A 17,905-nucleotide genomic window follows, 5' to 3' on the forward strand; every position below is an offset into this window, starting at 1 on the left:
GGGAAAGTCCCATCCTACATCCTCCTCCCAGTATCTCAGGCTGCAAAGCTGGGGGTTCTTTTTTTTTTCTTAAAGATTTTAATGATTTATTTGAGAGAGAGGGAGCGCACTGGGGTGGGGGGAGAGGCAGAGGGAGAAACAGACTCCCTGCTGAGCAGGGAGCCTGACGTGGGGCTCCAACCCAGAACCCTGAGATTATGACCTGAGCTGAAGGCAGACCCTTAACCGACTGAGCCATCCAGGAGCCCCAAGCTGGAGATTATTCTTGATTCCTCTTTTACCTTCACATTCCACATCTAATTCAAAAGTCATTTGCATTGGCTCTACTTACATTGTAATTGTCACATTCACTGCTCAATTTTCAAAACACTGTATTATTGTTCATAAATACTTAATGGCTCTGCCTGGAGTAGGATTAAATTTCTTCATCGCACTAATGCCAAGCTTGTTGATATGATTTGTGTGAATAGAAACTAAAATGTGATCAAAATGACATATATGTCTTCTGGACAGAGGCCCTAAGAGCCAATGCAGGATTTACTGTATTCTCTCTCTCTCTCTCTTTTTTTTTTTTTCCATGTCAACAATAGTCAAGATAGAGAATGTGTCATGAAGTATAGATGATTTGAAGCAGAGCTGCTGTAGACCCAAGATGGATACTTGGAGTGAGCCACAAAAGAAGCTTTGTTGTCAAAAGCCACAAATGAAGCTTCTTTGTTGAAAGCTACTGGGAGTTTTGGTGGCGTTTGTTCCACATCATTACCTACCCTCTCTGATAACAATATACTTGTCCAGGCACTGGCATCTTTCCCCTGGGCTTAATCTTCTAACTGGTCTCCCAAAATCTACTTTCACTCCCATATAGTCTAGCTTTCAGATCTTTCACTCAATAGCTTGTATACTCATATAAAGGCATGAATTAGTTCACATCAATAGGAAAAGGTCTTACAACCTTCCAGTGTCTTTCAATATACTTAAAATAAAACCCAAATCATTACTGTGGTATCCCAGCCACTAGCAAATACACTCCAGCCTGCTGCTCAGAGCTCATCTCATTCCATTCCGCTTCACTGCACTCTGCCACACCGGTCTAATTCTTCTCCATCGAACATACCAAACTAACTTCCATCTCAGAGTCTTTGTACCTGCTATCCTTTGTACCTTTGTATCCTGTAAATGTGGAATACTCTTCCCTGAGATATTATCATGGCTGCATACTGCATATCTCAATTTAAAAAGGCATCTCCTTGGGCGCCTGGGTGGCTCAGTCGGTTGAGCGTCTGCCTTCGGCTCAGGTCATGATCCTGGAGTCCCTGGATCGAGTCCCGCATCCGGCTCCCTGCTCGGCAGGGAGTCTGCTTCGTCCTCTGACCCTATCCCCTCTCATGTGTTCTCTCTCTCTCAAATAAATAAATAAAATCTTTAAAAAAAAAAAAAAGGCATCTCCTTGAAGATGCCTTTCCTAGGTAAAACAGTTGTCTTCTCTGCCTTGGTCTTTCTATTGAATTACCTGACAGTGTTAGAATCTCAAATTACCTTTCCTCCACTATAACGTAATCTCTGGGCAGGCAGGAATTCTGTATGTCTTGAATACTTCTGCCTCCCCAATGCTTGGAAACATGCTTGACTCATAGTAGGCACTCAGTAAATATTTGTCATCTGTTTACTGACAGACATAGGGGCAGATTATTACCACTAATAATTTTCACTGTTTTTTTTTTTTTCTTCTGAGCCCTCAATTCTGTCCCAAAACATTGTGTTGCTTTTCTAGTTGCCTTGCTCTATCATTTTTTCATGTGTCTAGTCCACGATGGCTTTCTATTTCTTCTCAACCTTTTTTTTATTATTATGTTATGTTAATCAATACATTACATCATTAGTTTTTGTTGTAGTGTTCCATGATTCATTGTTTGCATATAACACCCAGTGCGCCATGCAGAACATGCCCTCCTTAATACCCATCACCAGGCTAACCCATCCCCCCCAACCCCTCCCCTCTAGAACCCTCAGTTTTTTTCTCAGAGTCCATAGTCTCATGGTTCATCTCCCCCTCCGATTTCCCCACCTTCATTCTTCCCCTCCTGCTATCTTCTTCTTCTTGTTTTTTTTTAACATATAATGTATTATTTGCTTCAGAGGTACAGGTCTGTGATTCAACAGTCTTACACAATTCACAGCACTCACCATAGCACATACCCTCCCCAATGTCTATCACCCAGCCACCCCATCCCTCCCACCCCCCACCACTCCAGCAACCCTCAGTTCGTTTGATGCCCACTATTTCACTCCTTCACTCTTGGTCAGTGAATTTACTCCCTAATTCATAAAAGTACTAATAAAACCAGAGGAGAATTCACTCTGCCCTTTTAACTCCAGAACTGAAAAGTCTTTTTTATAAAGACTTTATTTTTTAAAGCAGTTTAAGGTTCACAGCAAAATTGAGGGGAAGGCATAGAGATTTCCCATATATTCTCTGCCCCCACACACATATAGCCTCCCCCATTACCAACATCTTCCACCAGAGTATTACGTTTATTACAATGGATGAACCTACATCAACACATCATAATCACCCAAAGTCCATGGTTTACATTAGGGTTCATTCTTGGTGTTGTATATTTTCTGAGTTTGGACAAATGTATAATGACATAGATCTATCATTACAGTATCATACAGAATATTTGCATTGCCCTGAAATCCTCTGTGCTCGGCCTATCCTTATCCACTCCCCAATCCCTGGCGACACTGATCTTTTTACTGCCTCTATAGTTTTGCCTTTTCCAGAATATCACATAATTGGAATCATACAGTATATAGCCTTTTCAGATTGGCTTCTTTCACTTAGTAATATGCATTTAAGTTTCCTCCATGTTTTTTAATGGTTTGATAGCTCACTTCTACTTAGCACTGAATTATTCCATTGTCTGGATGCACACAATTTATTCATCCATTCCCCTACTGAAGGACATCTTTGTTGTTTCTGATTCTTGGCAATTATGAATGAAACTGCTATAAACATCCATGTGGGTTTTGTGTGGGTATAAGTTTTCAACTCCTTTGGTAAATACCAAGAAATGCTATTGCTGGGTATTACGGTAAGAGTGTGTTTCATTTTGTAAGGAACTGCCAAACTGTCTTCCAAAGTGGCTGTCCCTTTTGCATTCCCACCAGAACTATATTCACTAATGTATATTACTAATATTTTCAGTTATATAAGAGTTTCTTTTGTTGTACATGATCACCAGTATTTCACGTTGTCTGTGTTCTGGATTTTGGCCCTTCTAATAGAGGAGTAGTGGTGTGTAGGTGTGTAGTGTCTCATTCCTGTTGCAATTTGCATTTCAAAGCATCCATTATTTTCCTTAAATCAGCACTTATTACTTTTCTCCTTCTCCCTGCTTCATGGGAAGAGATACCTCTCATCATAGTTATAACTGATTTCTCCATCTATTCTTTTAATTCCGTCTCCTCTCTTGCCTCCTTAAGACATTTGTCCTATTGATTGTGTCACTGCCCAACACACTTTTGTCCTCTCTTCTCTATTTCATCTTTCCAATTGATATGTAAACCTGATCAAATCTTATGTTAAAATTAAACAGGATTCACCTTCCCTTCAGTTTCCCCCCCTTTCCAAATACCTGATCCCTCTCCTCCCATTTCTTCCCCTCACATGTATACCTTAATATACTGCTCTCTGGCTAGTACCTTCTATATCCCCTGAGGCTGCTTTCACCAAAGTAATGAGCAATTATCCCCAGGCCTCTTCATCTGATGGGTTTATTTGATCCTTACCTTGCTCTGACCCTTGACTCTATTTGGGTGGACCTTTCTTTCTTTCTTTCTTTCTTAAAAATCTTCCCTGGCTTTTTTAGAAATCAAACTCTCTTAATTTTCTTCCTTTTCTATTTGTTCTTATCTTTGTAGGCTTATTCTTCTCTACCTGAATATTGTTTCTCCAGTTTTTACCTTAGCCATTCTTCTCTTCCTACATTTTCTTTCTCTATCACCTGGCTTACTTTTATGCCTTTAATATGATCTATCAGCTTATGACAATTGAGTATACATTTCTCTTGTCCATATTTCTCTCCTCAAGTTCAAAGCCTACTTAGCATCTCCACTTATATGTCTCACCCATACCTCAAACTGAGCAAGTTTAAACCTAACTTCCCAGCTGCAAGTATTTTCACACCTGAACCACTGATAGCTTCTTAAATGGCCATCCCAAAGCCAACCTCCCCCTCCCTGAACCATCAGCCTCTTCCTTTCTCCATTCTGCATTCTCCATTCAGTTATCCTCTTAAAATAGTACTCTGCTTTTGTGAAATCCTTTATAGAACTCCTTAGCCCTTTAAGGATATTTCTCCAAAATCCTTAGGATAAAATCTGAATTCCTTAGCCTGGTCTATAAGACTTTTAAAGATTTGTTCTATTGGATTTCTTTTAATTCTTCAATTCTTAATAAAGGCCCATGAACTGCCTTGGCCTTTGAACTTATGCTTTTCTTTGCCTGGAATACTATCCCTTCATCCTCTATCTAACATCCCATTTATACAGGTGATGCCTACATATTCTTCAGTTCTCAGTTTAGATTCTTTTCTTCAAGTAGCCACAATGCATCTTCTCTTATAGTTTCATCACACATAGGTAGGACCCTGGTCTTCACACTACCTGTATAGGACCCGGCTTATGGTAGATGCCCAGTAGAATTGCTGAATAAATGAATCTATTTATAAAGATGACAGAAGTCAAAGAACATATCATAAGCTTAATTTTAACAGTAAGTCAAATGTTAGGTTTTTTTTCTTCAAAATAGAAGACATCCTGAACTATTCTGCACTCTTGTTGATAATCTCAAATGAACAGCCAAATGTGAAAGCTTTTCAGCATGTTTTCCTTGGGTTAGGAGCTAGCAAGAAAACTAAAACTAGTTAGAAGAATATATAATAATGTGAAAACAGATACTGATTGAGAGGAAAAAAATCCACAAAATGATACAGTAAAAATTACATTTGCTTTAGGAAGCCAAGGTTCTAATGCTTTTGATTCGTATCATGATATTTAAATCCATTTAACATTTAGTTTTTTATTTTTGACAAAATAATTTTTGAGATGCTAATTTTTTATCTGTCCTTTGTGTTTTCCATGCAGGCAAATGGTCCCTTTGCCTCAGAGATTTTGACAAATGTAAATGTCTGCCTGTTCTTGTAACTTAAAGCTTCCAGACAAGGAAGAAAGCAAGCTCTATTTGGTTGTAAGAGAAAGAGAAGGAATGTCTGAGATCACAACTAGAGGGAAAGGGAATTTCCACAGACATAAGGAAGATGTCAGGGTTTGGCACATCCACTGTGTGTCAGTATGCAGAGGGAGGGTGAATTTAGGGAGACTCCCTATAGAACCAGGAACTCCCACCTTACAAAGAGCTCTATGATTTAACACAGCAGAAAATCTTTTGAGCCTTTGGACTCGAGAGACAAAAGATCCTGTTGATTTGAAACAAGGGCACAATCATCAGGAGCATGGACCACACAAGAGGGGTTTTGTAGCATATTTTACCTTGCCTAAGACATCAGACTTTAGCTAGATTATCTGTTATGCTTATGAGAGGAAGGGACAGTAACTGACTGAATTTCCTGTCAGTCTGGTGGGATGGGAATTAGGTGTCAATTTAATTTATTTTAGACAAGAATATATATGTCATGAGTATGCAAACCTGTAAACTAATATTCAAACCTTGTATATATTTTTCAACTTTATTATCCATAAATTCAGAATATGAAATTCCCTTCCAAACTTGTAAACATTACAAGTATGTAGGAAAGAATTTTGTAGTAAGAGATCACCCTAACAAATGTAAATTTATATCATTAACAAAATCTTTACTTTCTGCCTTAACTATTTCTGAAATAAGATGAGGTAGTTATATAAGATTAATTTTACCAATATAAATTCTTAGTCTTTTTTTAAATTTTTATCTCAATAACAGATAAAAATAAACAGAAATAAAGTAAAATGCCTAGAATTCTTTTTTAATGAAGAATCCTAGAGGATAGAGGAATAACATTTTTTATAGTAAATTTAGCGTTTCAAGTTCAACCTTCAATCACATACATAGGATTATATGTATACACTATATATATATATGTATATATATAATTTTTTTTTTTTTAAGATTGATTGAAGCTATGAAAGACAAGAAAAAGGACTTGGTGAGAACTAATATTACACTTTAGTTTAGAAGTTAATTTATTTCAATTTTCCACTGACCTAAAAATCAGTATTTTTTCACATTTTAATCACTATAAATTATAAAAATGAAGCATAGACATTCCCTTGAAGGTGATGAATAATCTGAAATATTGCAATCAAATGTGTAATATGTGAGAAGCTAATGTTCCTTCTGTGATAATTAATTTGTAAGTTGCAATCCAAACTATTTACATGCAATACTTTGCCACTATTTGTAATACATTTCCTTTAGAAATATAGCATTATATTCAGTTTGTTCAGTTTTTAATGCTAATTATTAATTAGCATTAAATTGATCTGTCATGTTACCATGACCAAATGTATTTGCACACACAAAATAGAATGCAAGAGACATTTTTTTAAAAACATAATACATTGCTTTGTGCTAGTGTTTATTTTTGTTTAAATCCCTAATGTTGGAAACTTTTGTTTAGAAAAATGAGATAATAATGAACAGTGTACATTTTCCATATAGGCTATGAAGACAATTTTGCTCATAAAAGAGTAATATAAAGGTTGCTGTAATAATTAACTACTATATTTGGATACTACATACTGATTATTTTTTTAAGAAATTAGTACATTTTACAGAAAATGTATTATGAGTCCATGGAATTTTTTCCTCAAGTATTCAGTTAAAGCACAAATTAATTAAAAATTCAAAGTAAAATCTTTATGACCAATATTATATAGTTTTGATTTGCCCTAAAATCCTTACCTTTCTTCTACAATACACTACTTCATGAGGTAATTACTAATTCACAAAAATTCTGTGTCTTCTCCATGCTTTTACAGGGAAGTATGGAAAATGGATTCCCATCTCTACTCTAAATTTTACAGTGTTGAATTACAGGGAGATGTTGGATTATCTACCTAAGCAAACTGCTTTCTTCCTGACATGCTCCCTCATTGAACCAGATCCCAACTATGCATAATAGGGGTAAGAAATGCAGAGTAAAGGCAAACAAAAGTCAATCTGTCAACATAAGTAGAAAGACAAAAAAGTTAAGAGCTAAGTGGTACATTAAATTTCTTCCCATCTTAATAAGTGGACAAACCACATCATGCACCCAATTGCTCAATTCCAAAATTTAGGAGACCTCTTTGTTCCTCCTTTTTTTCCTAATCCTTGGCCCCAAAATAACCCATTATTAATTTGAGTATGCCTCCAAAATTTATTTTGAATCCATTGGCTTCTTTCCAGTTTCATTACCATCACCTTAATTCTCTTAGTTACAGATTGCTAATACAATCTTACTAATTGTTCTTTTTGCATTTATTTTTGCCCCATTTTGAATCATTCTCCATATACAGCAACAAAGTGGGAAGCTACAATATAATTTGTATAATTACTTATCTCTTCTTAAAACCTCACAGTGTCTTCCCATTGTATTAAAATTAAATCTGCATTTTTTACCACATCCTCAAGGCTCTGCTTAGCGAGGCTTCTGTGTACTTTCCAAACTCATCTCATACCAGTCTCTCCTTACCTCAGGATGCTCTACCTACACTGGGCTCCCTTCTGTTTCTTAAACAAGCTATGCCTTTGTTTTGATTTATAACATGTGCTAACCAGTTTTTCAAAATGTTTGTAGCAATTTTCTTGCCAGTAGTAGTAAATGGTAGTCTGGGTAGTATATAAGAATGATTCCAGTAGTAAGTCTTTTTAGTCATTTTGATAGGTGGATAGTTGTATCTTATTGTGGTCTTATTTTGCATTGCCCAGATGACTGGTGAAATACAGCAATGTTTCATATGATATATAGGATACTTGAATACCTCCTTGGTGAAGGTCTTGTTCAAATCTCTTGATCATTATCTCTTGGATTTTCTCTATCTTTTTCTTATTGATTTGTAGAAATTCTTCATATATATTGTATATAAGCTCTTTATTAGTTATTATGCTTATATTTTCACTCAATAATGTGTTTTGATGAGCAAAAGTTTTTAATTTTGTTATAATCCAGTATATGAATATTTCCCTTTGTGGTTAATGCTTTTTGTTCCATGTTCTAAAATCCAATTTCCTAAAAAACTTAATTGATGTTAGAAAGGTATTTTATCAGTCAATTAAAGACATAATAATGCTACACTACAAAGCAATACAAAATTCAGCTGTTTAAGATAATCTATTCTTGCTCAGAGGTCTGCAGGTTAGCTCTGACTTGGCTGATTTAGGCTGGGTTCAGATGGATTTGGCTTTAAGCTAAGGCTAGATCTACATCTGCTTTGTGTAGGATTCAAACTAATGGGCTAGCCATAGCTGTTGTTGTTGTTGTTGTTGTTTCCCATAGTAATAGCAGAAGTTTTAGAAGGTGAGTACATTTCAAGCACTTGCTTGTTTCATACCTGCTTACAAGGGATTGAGCAAATCAAGCTACATGACCGAGTCCAAAGTCAAGAAGCATGTATGTACATTCTAACACTGATAGAAGGAACTTTAAAATCACATGACAAAGTTAATGAAAAATAGTTGGGGTGATAAATTGGGAATAATAATGCAATCTACCTCAGGCATTCTCTTATGCTATCTTCTACAACCATTCTTGTTTTGATTCCATGTTAGATCTTGTGGTTGGAAGAATAATGGTCCCTGATAGATGTCCATCAGGAACATCACCAGAAACCTGTGAATATGTTACTTTACATAGTATTGAGAACCTTGCAGTTGTGATTAAATTAAGGATCTTGAGATGGGTAGATTATCTTGGATTATTCAGGTGGGATCAATATAATCACAGTGTCCTTTATAAAGGAAAGGGGGGAATCAAGAGAGTCAGAGAAGGATATGTGACAACAGAAGGAAGTTGGAGTAATGAGGAGCCCTGAACCAAGGGATTCAGGTGGCCTGTAGAAACTGGAAAAAGCAATAAAATATATTTTCTCCTAGATTTTTCACATGTGGGTATTTGTGTGCTTTTGTGGGTATAGAAGTTTTGCATATCTTGTGTTGGATTTATCCTGTTTTATTTTTATTCTTAAAATTTTGAATGCTATTGTAAATACATTCTAATTTTATGAAATATTTACTACTGTATAAGGAAATAAATTTGTGTGTATGTGTATTGACTTTGAATAATGCAGTCTTGCTATATAACATGGGTTAATCTCAGCTGGTCTGGATAGAGCACATGTTTATCTTCAGAGCTGCCTGCAGCACAGTGGTGATCTTAGACCAATTCGGTAGCATATATTAACTAAAGATAATTGATATTTTGTAATATCAATTTTGTATTTTGAGTCTGTGAGTTTTGGGGGTAGGAACAGGACACACAGGCTTGTCAGCCATTGTTTATTAATAATAAATAGATTTATGATTTGCACCTGATTTTAGTGGAGTCTTGGGGGAGTTTCTATAGTTCAGACTGGTCTTATGGTTACTTGATCAGCCCGCTGTAAGAGACCCCACCATGAGATGGACTCCTGGAACTAAAATGCTTTACATGTGTATCAGTGGTGGTCTGAGAGAGGTAAACAAAAGTGTGTCCTATATGACTTAATGCATACAGGACACAGAAGCCTGTACTTGAGATCTCTGGACTACTGTTGTGATTAAGAACTGAATCCTGTGAGTCCTTTTCAACACTCAAACACTCAAGATAATTATCGTGCAATTAATGGACTTGCTAAACTCATTAGTTTTTATAGTTTACATGTCAATTATTTTAAGTTTTGTGAAGATCTTTTATCAGATTGAGAAAATTCCCTTCTGTTCTTACATTGCTATTTTTTAAAAAACATAGATATATAATTGTAACAAATTTTTATTCTATATTTATTGAGATGATCATATAATTTTTCTATCTCATTCTGTTAATGTGGTGAATTAGATTGTTAAAACAACTTTGCATTCCTGAAATAAATACATATTGGTTGAGATTATGATCATTTTTACACATTGCTGGATTTGTTTTTTCAGCATTTTGTTAGAATATTACTTCTGCATTTATGAGTGAGATCAGTTGTAAATTGGCCTAGAATTTTCCACAATAGATAGATGGTCCATAACAAAAGTATGGTTTCCAATGCTGGGCTGGCTCGCTGAGTTTTTCTCTCAAAGATATTGGCCTAGTAATTATTCATTGCCTGTTACAGCTCTTTTAAGCTTTCAAAAATGTGTCTTTGATGTGTTCTCCAGGTTTTTGTTTGCTCCTAGTTGAAGATTAGGCCTGAAATATGTAGTCCATCATTACTAGAAGCAAAATTCATTCCTTTAATATTTTTCAGAATTATATTCTTTTCATAGAAATCATATGCATATCTTATTGTCATATTTTTATTTAAACTAAATACTTGTATTACTAGTGTTCTAGAATCTCATTATTTTATTTCCTAACAGTAAAATTAGTTATATTTGTACATTTTTTTCTAGACAATTTTTAGAGCTCTCTTGCTAGTTTTAATAATTCTTTAGTAAATTAAAATTCATAATTGTGCTCCATGTCTCAAATATATGTTTTCTTATTTTAATTCCATGCTTTATTGAATTTGCAAGAGATTCTCAGGATTAAATGAGAAACCTAGATACTAATACTAATGTTTCGATACTGCTTTTAATGGGAGTGCTTTCAAGGTTTACTATTAATTGGGATGCTGGTTCTTGATTTCCGATTGTTATTCTATAACAAATGATGTTTTTTTTTTTTTTCATTAAATAACTGAACAACATCTTGTATTTTGTTTTCTGTGGAAACAGGAAAGAAAGGGAGACTCCAACATTGTGAATGTTCCTTCATTTTTGGACTTTCTCTTTTCTTTTACATTTTTTTTATTAGATTACTTATTTATTTATTTATTTGCGAGAGAGAGAATGAGAGACAGAGAGCATGAGAGGGAGGAGGGTCAGACGGAGAAGCAGACTCCCTGCCGAGCAGGGAGCCCGATGCGGGACTCGATCCCGGGACTCCAGGATCATGACCTGAGCTGAAGGCAGTCGCTTAACCAACTGAGCCGCCCAGGCGCCCCTTCTTTTACATTTTTATTTGCAAATAAACCAATGCTCCCTGAGCTCAGCTCATGTTAAATATAACCAACTGGAACCAACATACAAACACCCAGATTCTTATGAGATGTCTTTCTTCCAAGTTAACCAAATATTACCAAATATTTTACCTCTGCATAACAAATATCCTCTGTCCTGCTTCTAGTAGCAGATTCCTCAAAACCCACCCCCTAACCATTAAGCTAATACTTCTTCCCTCACCTCCCTTTTTTGGGGGTGGGGTATAGTAACCATATCCCAGCACTTGTTCAGGTTTCTACAGGAAAAGAGAAATCCCTTCAAGATTGTCAGGCAAGAAAGGACTTAATACAGAGTACTGATTGTTTATAAAGCTTCTGGAAATAATGAAAACTTGAAGAGCTCATAAAAACGCTATTGGCAATCTCTGCTTCCTACAGCACCAAAATCCATAAATGAAAAGAGAATGCCCAGGAGGTGTTATAAAAACACATCTGCCCTTTGTTGAAGCTTTTGTGCCTGCCTACTAATGTCAGGTAGACAATGCTTCTGCTGCTTTTTTGTCTTCTGGGTTGGCACAAAACCTTTCCTTTGGTAGAAGCTAAAGCAGATTTCTGCAGGATAGTGTGTTTGGGAAATGCAGATTTTAGGCTTTCACTCCCAGTTATAGGGAAGAGCTAAGAAGGGCAGGGATGGGCGAAGTAGAAATAGAAGTATAAGGTACATGTTCAAGGCATCAGAGATCAGAATAACTTTGGACTTCTTAAAAGGAGCACTGGAGGTAAAAGATAGTATTAATGACAATATAGCTAACATTTAAATGGAAGACTACGTATTTCAGGTATAGTTCAATGTATATTCTAACATATTTAATGGAGTATAGTCTTTAGAATATATATTTTTTTGCATTTTTAAAAATTTAATTGTGGAAAATACACATAACATAAAATTTACTATCTTAATCATTTTTTCATCTTAATCATTTTTAAGTATACAGTTCAATAGTGTTAATTATATTCACGTTGTTGTGCAACGAATCTCCAGGACTTTTTTTTATCTTGTACAGCTGAAGCTCTATACCCACTAATAACTTTCCATTTTTATCTCTCCCCAAACTCTGGCTAGCAACATTCTACTTTCTCTTTCTTAAATTTGACTACTCTGGAAACCTCATATAAGTAGAATACTACAGCATTTGGCTTTTTGTGCTGGCCTATTTCATGTAACAAAATGTCATCAAGGTTCACCATGATGTAGCATATGACAGGATTTCATTTCTTTTTAAAGTTGAATAATATTCTATTGTGTGTACATATCACAGTTTATTTATCCATTTATCTGTCTATGGACATTTGTGTTACTTCCACATTTTGGCTATTGTGAAGAATGCTGCTATGAACATGAATGTACAAATATCTCTTCAGGACCCTGCTTTCATTTTTTTTGGATATATACCCAGAGGTAGGATTGCAGGATCATGTGGTAATTCTATTTTTAGTTGTTTGATACACTGAAGGTTTTTTTTTTTTTTAAGATTGATTTATTTATTTTTGAAAGAGAGAACAAGTGGGGGGAGGGACAGAGGGATAGGGAGAGAGATAATCCTCAAACTGACTCCTTGCTGAGCATGGAGACTGATGCAGGGCTGGATCCAAGGACCTTGAGATCATGACCTGAGTGGAAATCAAGAGTCGGATGCTTAACGGATTGAACCACCCAGGTGCCCCTATACTGAAGTTTTTTATTTGATGTAGGCAATTTATCTGTTTTTACTTTCATTGCCTGTGCTTTTGGTATCATTTCCAAGAAATCATTGTCAAATCCAATGTTGTGAAGCTTTTCCCCTGTGTTTTGTTTCAAAAGTTTAACGGTTTTAAGTCTTACATTTCAATCTTTGATATATTTTGAGTTAATTTTTGTATATGCTATAAGGTAAGGGTCCAACATCATTCTTTTGCTTGGGGAGTATCCAGTTTTTCCAAACAATTTGTTGAAAAGATTGTCCTTTCTCCATTGAATAGTCTTGGCACCCTTATCAAAAATCACTTAATCACATATGCAAGTAATTATTTCTGGTCTCTCTATTTTATTCCATTGGCCTACATGTCTGCCTTTTTGCCAGTACCATACTGTTCTGATTACTATAGTTTTGCAGTAAGTTTTAAAGCAAGAAAGTGTGAGACATCCAATTTCATTGTTCATTTTCAAGATTGACTATTTGGGGTCGACTTTTTCTTTTAACACAGAATTCTATCAATTGATCAAAGGTAAGCATAGAAAAAAGACATTTTGAGACAAAACTTCAAAAATTTACCTCTAATATGCTCATTATCAGGAAGTTACTGGAAGAGTTTCTTAATCAAAATATGGGGGTAAACCCAGAAGGCTAAGATAAGATCCAAGAAACAACTGATCTAACAGAGGATAGAGGCAAAGACAATTCCCAAGATGATAATGAAGGGGAAACCCATGATGAAAAAGATTAGAGAATAATCAGATAAAACTGGAATAGACAATAGGAGGTCTTAATAAGGAAAAAAATAAAGTAAGTATATTATCCTACAGGATAGATATGTTAAAACTGTTTTGATGGACAATTACAGTTATTAGAAAGGGTCTATGAAGACTTAGCCAGAGATACAAAGAATACTACACAAAGGAAAACAAAAGATACATTTATTAAGTCTAGGTCAAACACAAAATTTTGTAAGAAAGGAAATATTTTATTAAACCACTTGGCTCAACTTAGAAAAAATTAAATCATAATAATAATAAAAAAACTTTATTATAAAAATCTAAGAAATGGAAAGATGAGAAGGGAGGACAGAAAAGATAAAATTCTCATCTGCACTAATAGGAAGTTAATGAAGGGGTACCTCGGCGGCTCAGTTGGTTAAGCGTAAAACTCTTGGTTTTGGCTCAAGTCATGATCTCAGGGTCATGGGGTCAAGCCCCACGTTAGGCTCCATGCTCAGTGCAGAATCTGTTTGAAGATTCTCTCTCTCTCTCTCTCTGCACATACCACTCTTTGTCTCTGGCACTGTCTCTCTCTAAAAATAAATAAATAAATAAAATCTTAAAAAAAAGGGGGGGGGAAGTTAATGGATGATAATATAAATCAATTAATCAAGAGAAAGCAGTACCCACTAGTTATTTTAAAAATATGGAGATAAATTGCAGCAGAAATAGTTAAAGAGTTGAGTGTCACTCTGGAAAATTGAAAGGGAGAAAGTGGTATTGAGTTCGGTTTAATGTTATAAATTTATTGCCATATTTTATATTTTAATTATGTACGTGTATCCCATTTACAATTAGAAAAGCATAAAATATTCTAGATTTGTGTTTCTATCTTTAAACATTAAAATTAATGAAGATTGATAAAAACATCATGTGTAAATAAAGTTTAACAAAATCACTACTTTCAAGGGTAGAAAATCAGACAGTTTACCAAAGAAACAAACCAAACACCATACTGACTTTGCTCTAGGCAGGTGCAGCCATACGGAGCAAACATTAACATTTTTCAGGATGGAGAATTATGCAAAAGAGACTTGGCTGGATTCGCTTTTGGGAATGTCATTATGGGACAACAAAACAATTCTCAATTTTTGACATTCCATTTCCCCCGCAAGGCTGAATTACATGAAAACAAGTGGTGCTTACTTTGGACTCCAGATTATTCCATTGTTTATATGTTTTTCATGTATTGGTTGTTATTTTTTCCTCTAATGTTCAGGAAAAAAAATCATGTAAAACCGTTCTTGGGGCTGCCAAGTGTTACTAAGAGTGGATTTGCTTCCATAGCAACGGACCCATTATCATGATAGCTTCTGGGCACGTGTAACAACAACTTCAACCCATTAAATGGGAACCTGCAGGCAGGATTTCACATAAACTTCCACTGTTGCAGAATACTGGTGTTTCTTTTGCCATGTTTTATTTTCAATTCTCAGGAACCATGCATGAATCCAGGTTCAACTTCTATCATTTATATTTCTTACTGATAATAATTTCTTTCTTTCTTCTTTTTAGTTCATGTAAATGCCCTGAAGATTAATTTAAGCAATCCTTATGGTGAAAATAAAAAGTTACATAAAACCATACACACCCTTTCTTCCATACTGATTACTGTTTGGTCATCTTAAAGGTCTTATTAATGTTTAGTATATTTGTTGCCCAGGTGCTATTTATAAACAGGCTTATTTTAAATTCGATGTTCATATTGAGGAAAAGAAAATTTTAAATGCATTAAATGTTTTAGCTCAAAAATTGCAGAAATGTTATCAGATTCTTTTTTTTTTAAAGATTTTATTTATTTATTTGAGAGAGAGAGAATGAGAGAGAGCACATGAGAGGGGGGAGGGTCAGAGGGAGAAGCAGACTCCCTGCCGAGCAGGGAGCCCGATGTGGGACTCGATCCAGGGACTCCAGGACCATGACCTGAGCCAAAGGCAGTCGCTTAACCAACTGAACCACCCAGGCGCCCATGTTATCAGATTCTTAAGTCATCAAAGAGTGGGAGGTCTCAATTCCCATAAATATAACAAGTAATAACCTCTTCTTATTGAACAACTACTAAGTGCTATAAGATACTATACGGATTATCTTTAATATTCACAATATATGAACTATTATTTTTATTTTAAGAGACATAAATTTACATTTGGAAAAGTAAAGTGATTTTCCCAAGTTCAATTATTAATGACTGCATTGGAATTTGAACCCAAATTCCTCTTTGACTCCAAAGGAATGCTCTTAATATTTACACTGCAAACCTCTCATGTTACTCCTCTTTGAACCCAAGAAATAAGTATTATTTGCTTATAAGTATTATAATTTATTATTACTTAATAAATATAAGTAAGATGAAGAAGAAACGCATGAATATCATTGTCAGCTACTTTAGGATAAATATTGATTTTACCCTCTACCCTATGCATCATCAAGAATCAAGGCCCATCTTATTATAATAACCTTCAATATATGGTTCTAAGCTATATTAATCTTTTGAGTTAAATAATTTAATTAATTTGAGTTAATTAATAGTTTAACATCTCTCTTGCCTTAAATTGTCCTCTTTTATTTAATAACCCAGCAGTAATAAGAGCCACCATTTCTAAGTCATCTATAAATTCATTAAGGGTTTTTTATTTAGCCATTTTTTTGAGAAAATGTCACCATCTGAAGAAAGTATGGAAGAAAGAGTATACCAATGTTCATATCTTGATCTAGGGATGTTTTGCAGTGCAGATGTGGATATGTCTAGTGAGAATTTTACAATACAACTATAACATGGAAAACAAGATTTATGCATTTAACAAATAATTTCTGAGTGCCTGATATGTGCCAAGAATTTTTCTAGAAGCTGAATATATTGTAATGAAAAATATGAGACAAAAATCCTGTCCTGTGGAAATTACATTCTGTTGGGGTTTAGATTACCCATAAGCAAGTGAATGAAATATGTAGTATACCAGATGATTACAAGTGTTATGGAAAAAAGTAAAATAGGAGAGAAAGATAAAGAATGTGAGTTCATTTTAATTTCCCTTAGGGTCATTAGGAAAGACCTCACTCAGAATGTAACATTTGTGTGAAGACCATAGGTGAAGGGATTGGGGCAGAGAAAACAATCAGTGGAAATATTCCAAAAGGGGATTTATCTGGAATGTTGAAGGAATGGCAAGGAGACCATTATTATGGGGCAAAGTGAAAAAAAAAAAAATAGAGTTATAGAAGAAGTAGTTAAAAAGTTAACCAAGGACCAAAACATATAGTGACAGGAAGTCATAGAAAGAATTTTCATATTAGTATAGATGAACTGTGAACTCACCAAAAGATTTTGAGTAAACCAATAATATCATCTGACTTTTTTTCCGCTAACAGGATGACTTTGGATAGTGTGTTTAGAATAGAGTTCAGGAAAATAAGCAAAGAAGCAGAAAACCAGATAGCAAACTATTGTAATAAAAAAAAAAATGAAGAAGCTTGATTCAGAGAGGTGTTTATGGAGAAGGTGGGGATAAGAGGTTAGAATCTGGATATACTTTAAAGGTTGAACTGAAAGAACATGCTGTTGAAATGCATTTGTGTAATAGGGAAAGAGAACATTATGGATGATTTTAAGATTTATTTTGGGGGCGCCTGGGTGGCTCAGTTGGTTAAGCGACTGCCTTCGGCTCAGGTCATGATCCTGGAGTCCCGGGATCGAGTCCCACATCAGGCTCCCTGCTCAGCGGGGGGTCTGCTTCCCCCTCTGCCCTCTCCCTCTCGTGCTCTCTGTCTCTCATTCTCTCTCTCTCAAATAAATAAATAAAATCTTTAAAAAAAAAGATTTATTTTGTTTCATTGCTTTTATTTTGTTTCATTATTTTTTCCTTAACATCTGTATCTGGAAATACGGTGTTATAGATTGAGATGGTGAGGATTGCAGAAGAGAGAAATGTGGAGGAAGGGTTAAGGTGAAGGTCAGCAGCTCAGCTTTGAACAACCTAAATTTCATGTCCCTAATCAGATATTCAATCAGATGTTGGATAGTTAAGTTCATAACCTGAAGTTCAGGGAAAAGGTCGGTCCAGGAATATAAATATGGCAGTCACTAGCATACAGATGTCATTTAAAGTCATGAAGCTAGATGACATCACCAAAGTTTGGAATCCATGAAGAAAAGAATGGAAAAGAAAAGAGGTCTATGGATTG

At 35.2% G+C, this 17,905-nt stretch overlaps 1 protein-coding gene across 1 annotated transcript in view; it reads right to left on the reverse strand.

The window, feature by feature from the left end:
• Positions 1–17,905, reverse strand: part of GALNTL6 (polypeptide N-acetylgalactosaminyltransferase like 6) — a 1,195,338-nt gene that overhangs the window by 725,856 nt on the left and 451,577 nt on the right. The window lies entirely within an intron of this gene.

The sequence above is a fragment of the Neomonachus schauinslandi genome, chromosome 2, assembly GCF_002201575.2.
Source record: "Neomonachus schauinslandi chromosome 2, ASM220157v2, whole genome shotgun sequence".
NCBI lineage: Eukaryota > Metazoa > Chordata > Mammalia > Carnivora > Phocidae > Neomonachus > Neomonachus schauinslandi.